The 6,137-nt window shown below is 35.9% G+C and overlaps 1 protein-coding gene across 3 annotated transcripts in view; it reads right to left on the reverse strand.

Annotated features, from left to right (window-relative positions):
• Positions 1 to 6,137, reverse strand: part of ADAMTS3 (ADAM metallopeptidase with thrombospondin type 1 motif 3) — a 291,950-nt gene that overhangs the window by 240,668 nt on the left and 45,145 nt on the right. The window contains exon 1 of one of the 3 annotated variants that reach the window (XM_024115433.3): positions 2,484 to 2,588. The exons of the other annotated variants lie outside the window; for them this stretch is intronic. The gene's annotated coding sequence lies outside the window, so the exon portion shown is untranslated. Of the gene's footprint in view, positions 1 to 2,483; positions 2,589 to 6,137 lie in introns of those variants that run through there. 3 annotated transcript variants of the gene reach the window in all.

Here is a 6,137-nt window from a genome sequence, read left to right on the forward strand (position 1 = left end):
AGCCTGTGCGTCCAGAGCCTGTGCTCCGCAACGGGAGAGGCCACAACAGTGAGAGGCCCGCGTACCCAAAAAAGAAAAAAAAAAAAAAAAAAAAAGGTTTTTTACTAGAAAAGCCTGGAAAAAAAACCACTTTGTTTTCAGAGGAAGTATATTCATGAGAATACAACTTTCAAAGGAATATAGGATGAAACTACCACCTTGGTGCACCTACTATACTATATTTATCAGAGAATACTGACTTATCATAGACAAGGAGAAAAGAAAGTTCTAACTCACCCTGGAATACTCTCATATACAAAAAAATGTGTTGTTAATAAATGAGATGCATCTAGAACTAAAATGTTACTTAAGAATGTAGAATTCACTCACAGACTTTCCTCTCTCATTAACTTCCATATAAAGACACCTAATACTTTCAGTAAGAACAGAATTCTTGGCCACTTAAGTAGAAAGGTGGTTCAAAAGTAAATGATCTGAATGATCAGTGTTACAATAATTCAACTCCAAACCTCTGAACTAATTACACGTAGTTCTTACTTTTTTGACACTATTCACAAGCTAATACAATAAAGCAGGGTGTTCCAGAGTGTGGTCCACAGACATCACAATCATCTGGAATCTTAAGACCCCACCAGACCTACCAAACCCAAAGCTCTGGAAGGCAACCCAGACATCTGTATCTTTAGCAATCACCCCGGGTGAGACTCATGCCAAATGAAGTTGGAGAACCACTGATCTAGAATCTGAAAGGTCTGAAAATGACTTCAGAAGATATTTTTTATTCTTTTGTCTACAGTGTGTGAACTACAATGAGAAATTTCTTCCCATTATTAAAGTATAATGAGAATCTATCTAAAATGATCAATACATAATGTAAGTAGCAAGCTTTCGATTTTTGCTGACAGCATGGTACTTGTTTTTAACTATAGTAAATCAAGTTCTGGATCAGAAGCCAAACAGCACACCAGAAGGAAAAGCTTATTTCAACAGGAGGATCTACGCCTACTGATATATAAGAATATTCATAAAAGTCAATATAAATTGTACTCAAACCAAATGATGTAAGAACACACTTCTTAGACTAAAAAAAAAACTGCCTTCATTAACAACCAAAAAATGACTTTCCATATTAAGCTGACCTCAGCACCTGTTATTTGTTACACTCTATAAAAATGTATCTTTGGGGGCCTCTTGTACTTCTTCAAATTTTCTCTTTGAGGGGAGAAAAGCAGTAGTAACATACTGTAGTATGTTACTCAGTATGTCAACCGCAAGAGTAGTGAATGAAAGAAAAAAAGTGGCAGAGATCATCTAAAAGCAGTATATAAAATACGCATGTGTGGGTATGTATATCTGCATATGTGAGTGTGTATAAATCTTGATTTAGTTTCAGAGACCTCTTAAGTCCATTTTTTCACTTTTTTTACAGAACTGCAAAGCGCCATCACTGTCTATGGCAGGCTTCTCGTGTTTGCCTGTCCAACATCTCTTTTCCCTTGTAGGGGAAGTACATCTCATGGTAACCACACCTCATGCCTCTTTTGGAGAGCAATGGCTCTGTGGTTCATTTGGCTCCAGTAGACCATCAATTATCATGCCATATTTCAAAGGGTGACCCAATCCAAGATGACCTAATTGGAATCTCACTCCTGGGAATTTGAATCTAGAGAAAAGCCATACACGATGATAACGGCTGAAACCCAACCATTCCAATCTCCCCAAAAATAGATTTTGACAGAGAGTTCTTGAGCTGTCCTGGGTCCTGCCCTCTCGAAACTTGGCTCTTTGGCTTTTCCTTCAAGTTCTGTACGTTACCTAATATACTTCCAGTATATTCTATTATTCCTTGTTAATCAATACTATTTCTCTTGCCAACAACAACAAAAAGCCAACTGATAAGGATGGAATATATTGAGAACACACCTTGTTTTGGTCCACTATTTGTAGGGCACTGTTTCTCAATGAGCATTTAAACCACTACAAAATCCCAACACTTTCTCCATGAAATCCTTTCAGAATGATGAAAAATCAGAAGCCATCCTTGCATTTATCCTACTAGCCCAACATGAAACTCTCTGTAGGCATTTTGTTTACTTTCTACCTAAGGACTTGAAGTCCCTTGTTTTTAATGTCCAATACAGAGTTAAATACCGTATCTTTTTTGACTTGCATGGTAAATACTTTACTGCCCATCCACATGGGTAATATAAATAAATGCCCATGTATTTATGCTTATCTTTTAAGTCATTTATGCCCCTATTCACATCAAGCATGTAATTTTTAGCTTAGCGTACACACAAATAACACAATAACTAGGAAAGGCACACTATCATTCACTATGCAGAATAATATGCATAGTTATATGCCCAATTCAAAAAGTATATCAACTAACTGCAATAAACAAACACATGCACATTATAAAATACACATAAGTCTTTAAAGTACAATATGAAAGTCCCCCTGTGTAGACATACTTCACTCACCCTCCAGATTTCCTCTCTGCTAAGAATTGCTAAGAATTGGGGTGGTAGCTTCCATTCTGCACCTCAACAATGACTCATCCATAGTAATGGTTCTGAAGAAGTCTAGAGGCAGACTGAATGTGAGAGTTAAAATAGATTAAAATTTTTAAATTGTTAAAATTTCCCACCAGTAACTCTTGGACTGAAAAACAGTTATTTTTATTTTACTTTTCTAAGATATTTTTCAAGGCAACTGTAGAAAACAATGAGTATGGTCCTATTTAACAAGGGGAAATCAGTCAAAAGGGATTTAAGTGATTTTCTGTAACCTGAGAAAAATAAGAGTTGGGGAAAATATTTTATGTTTTTAAGATAGAAACTTTGCAATATCTAGCTGATTCAAACATGAATATGTTTCATTATATCAATAGTTAAGTCACAATCACTTGTAGCTATTTACTAGTAGATTCTATAAGACTTTCTTCTCAGGAGTGCTATTTTGGCATTATTTGAGTTAACAAGAACAATTTATTTTTTTACCAATTTAAACTTGTCCCTAAATTATATCATTTGGTTTCTATAAACATTCTGTTCTTGGAGTTTGTTTCCCTTGCTCAGCCATTTCTGTCTCTTCCTCTGGCCCCTACTCTTCGTGCTCTAGAAACATAGGTATTCTCTGTATATGTGGAGTCAGAGGGTACTTGGGGAATCTCTGTACCTTCTGCTCAATTTTGCTGTAAACCTAAAATTGCTTTTTGAAAAAGTCTATTTTTAAAAAATCGCTATTCTCCAAAGCTCTATACTTCAGCTCTCCTATCTGGACATCCTCAACTCTATCCACTGTCCCAGCTTCAGTTACCTCCTTTATGCCTTGTCTTCCAAATTCCTCCCTGGCCATGGTACTCTCTCCAGAGTTCCCCCAACTTCCAAACGTCTACTAAACATCACATCTGCACATCCTGTTGGCAGTTCACATTCAGTGTGTCTTAGGGAGAATTTATCAAATGTTTTTCTTCTCCTGTTCTTCTATTTTCCAGATTACCTGATAATGCCAATTCAAAACTTTCAGCTTGCCTTTGATCCCCCTACACACATTCTCCTCTTCCTCTCCATCCACATTAGGTGCCAAATTGCAGAAATTCCACTCAGTAATGTTATTCAACCTTTCCCTTTTCACTCTGTCCATGGGTACTTCTCCAGTTACTAATCATACTACCTATTATTGTACTCTATTGTGTTATTGTACTGTAGCTACTGCACTAGCCTTTGAACTGCTCTCTACCATTTCCCTTCTACTTCTATTTCACTCCACTCCATGTAACCTAGGTAATTAATCTTCCTGAATACAATTCTGATCAGGACACTCTTGTTTATAGCCACTCCAAACCTCTTTACAATGTTCTGATGAAGCCAACTAAAGTTTTCATTATCCTCCTTCCTTCCCCATACTTGTCCTGTGCAAGTCTTTATTTCTATATTTTCCTCCCTATGAACTGCATTCCCTCTCTTTCCTATTTCTCTGTGCTTCAAAATTAAATATTCTTTAAGACTCACCTCCCTGAAGTCTTCCTTGACTGCTAGAATGGGAGATGGGAGTAAATATTCTTGTCATTCTGTCCTCTGAATGCCCATTTGCCCATCTCTCCACACCTAGATAGATAAATAGATAGATGGATAGATAGATGGATATCCATTTCATTTTCATTGGTATGACAGTTATTTCTATAACCCCTATGTTATCAGGCCTTGCCCAACTATGGGCACAGTCAGATGAGTCTTAATAGTAACAACTTAAATGTCACCAACTCTTGTACCCACTAATACGGGATTTCTAGGCCCATACAAGTCACAAGTATTTCTGGAAGACTCCAAGAGATGTTTCCCATATACTTGTGAACAATTCTCTCACTGAAGTTTTTATTTAAATATCCTTTTATATTTCCATGGAACTCAGACATAAATCTATCAAGAGGTACAGAAGTAAAAATATGAAGAACAATCATTATTCTATGCTCAGAATTGTTACATCCCTCAATGCCCAAGAATAGCTGGATTCTTCTTCCCTGAGGTAAGCTCTCTCTCAAGAGGCTCATAAGATTTTCATGCAGTAGGTTTCTCCTAGGCTTACCTAACCAATCTACCAGCTGTGCTCCACACCTGTCTATATTTCTGCCCAGACTCAAACTGTAGTCCCCATTCCTCATTGTACTGTAAACGCTCAAAGACCATGTTTAAATAATCTATATCCATCCTCACCAAAGCATTTCACATAGTTTCATATACACAATCAGCTATTAATTGCAAAATAAATTAAAATAAACAAAAACTCTAAATTAATGATAATTTAGCAATATTTAAAAATCAATCCAAATATTTATAACCCTTATGTGAGATAATCCAAACCCTAAGTATTTAACCCTAATTCTACACAGTCAGGGGTCAACCTTCCTTACCTATTTCTCCAATGCTTACACTCCCTTAAAATAAAAAACATCTTTTGAAATCATTTTCAAAGGGTGAGAATGAGAACCTGGTACATAGTCTACAGGATTGTTATTAAACATAATACATATAAAGTACTTAGCAGAGTGTCTGGCATGTAATCAGCACTCAAAAAAAATCTTTGTTTAAATCATTCTCATTGTAAAAGCTATATTTGCTTATAATTGTTCCAAAACAAAACTCTACAAATACCCTCATTCAGATTTGATGGAGAAATCAAAAGCTTTATAGACAAGCAAAAGCTAAGAGAATTCAGCACCACCAAACCTGCTCTACAACAAATGCTAAAGGAACTTCTCTAAGTGGGAAACACAAGAGAAGAAAACAACCTACAAAAACAAACCCAAAACAATTAAGAAAGTGGTAATAGGAACATACATATCGATAATTACCTTAAACATGAAAGGATTAAATGCTCCAAACAAAAAACACAGGCTTACTGAATGGATACAAAAACAAGACCCATGTATATGCTGTCTACAACAGACCCACTTCAGACCTAGGGACACATACAGACTGAAAGTGAGGGGATGGAAAAAGATATTCCATGCAAATGGAAATCAAAAGAAAGCTGGAGTAGCAATACTCATGCTACAAGAGACAAGGAATAAAATAAAGACTGCTACAAGAGATAAGGAGGGACACTACATAATGATCAAAGGATCAATCCAAGAAGAAGATATAAAGATGTTAAAAAAATAAAATAAATAAATGACACAAGAGACAAGATAGATTTAATTGATATTTATAGGACATTCCATCCAAAAACAGCAGATTACACTTTCTTCTCAAATGTACGGAACATTCTCCAGGATAGATCACATACTGGGTCACAAGTCAAGCGTCAGTAACTTTAAGAAAACTGAAATCATATCAAGCACCTTTTCTGATCACAACGCTATGAGATTAGAAATAAATTACAGGGAAAAAAAAGTAAAAAACACAAACACATGGAGGTGAAAAAATACGTTACTAAATAACCAAGAGATCACTGAGGAAATCAAAAAATACCTAGAGACAAATGACAACTAAAACATGATAATCCAAAACCTATGGGATGCAGCAAAAGCAGTTCTAAGGGGACGTTTATAGCAATACAAGCCTACCTCAAGAAACAAGAAAAAATCTCAAATAAACAATCTAACCTTACACCTAAAGGAACTAGAGAAAGAA

This window comes from Physeter macrocephalus, chromosome 7 (genome assembly GCF_002837175.3).
Source record: "Physeter macrocephalus isolate SW-GA chromosome 7, ASM283717v5, whole genome shotgun sequence".
In the NCBI taxonomy this organism is placed as follows: Eukaryota; Metazoa; Chordata; class Mammalia; order Artiodactyla; family Physeteridae; genus Physeter; species Physeter macrocephalus.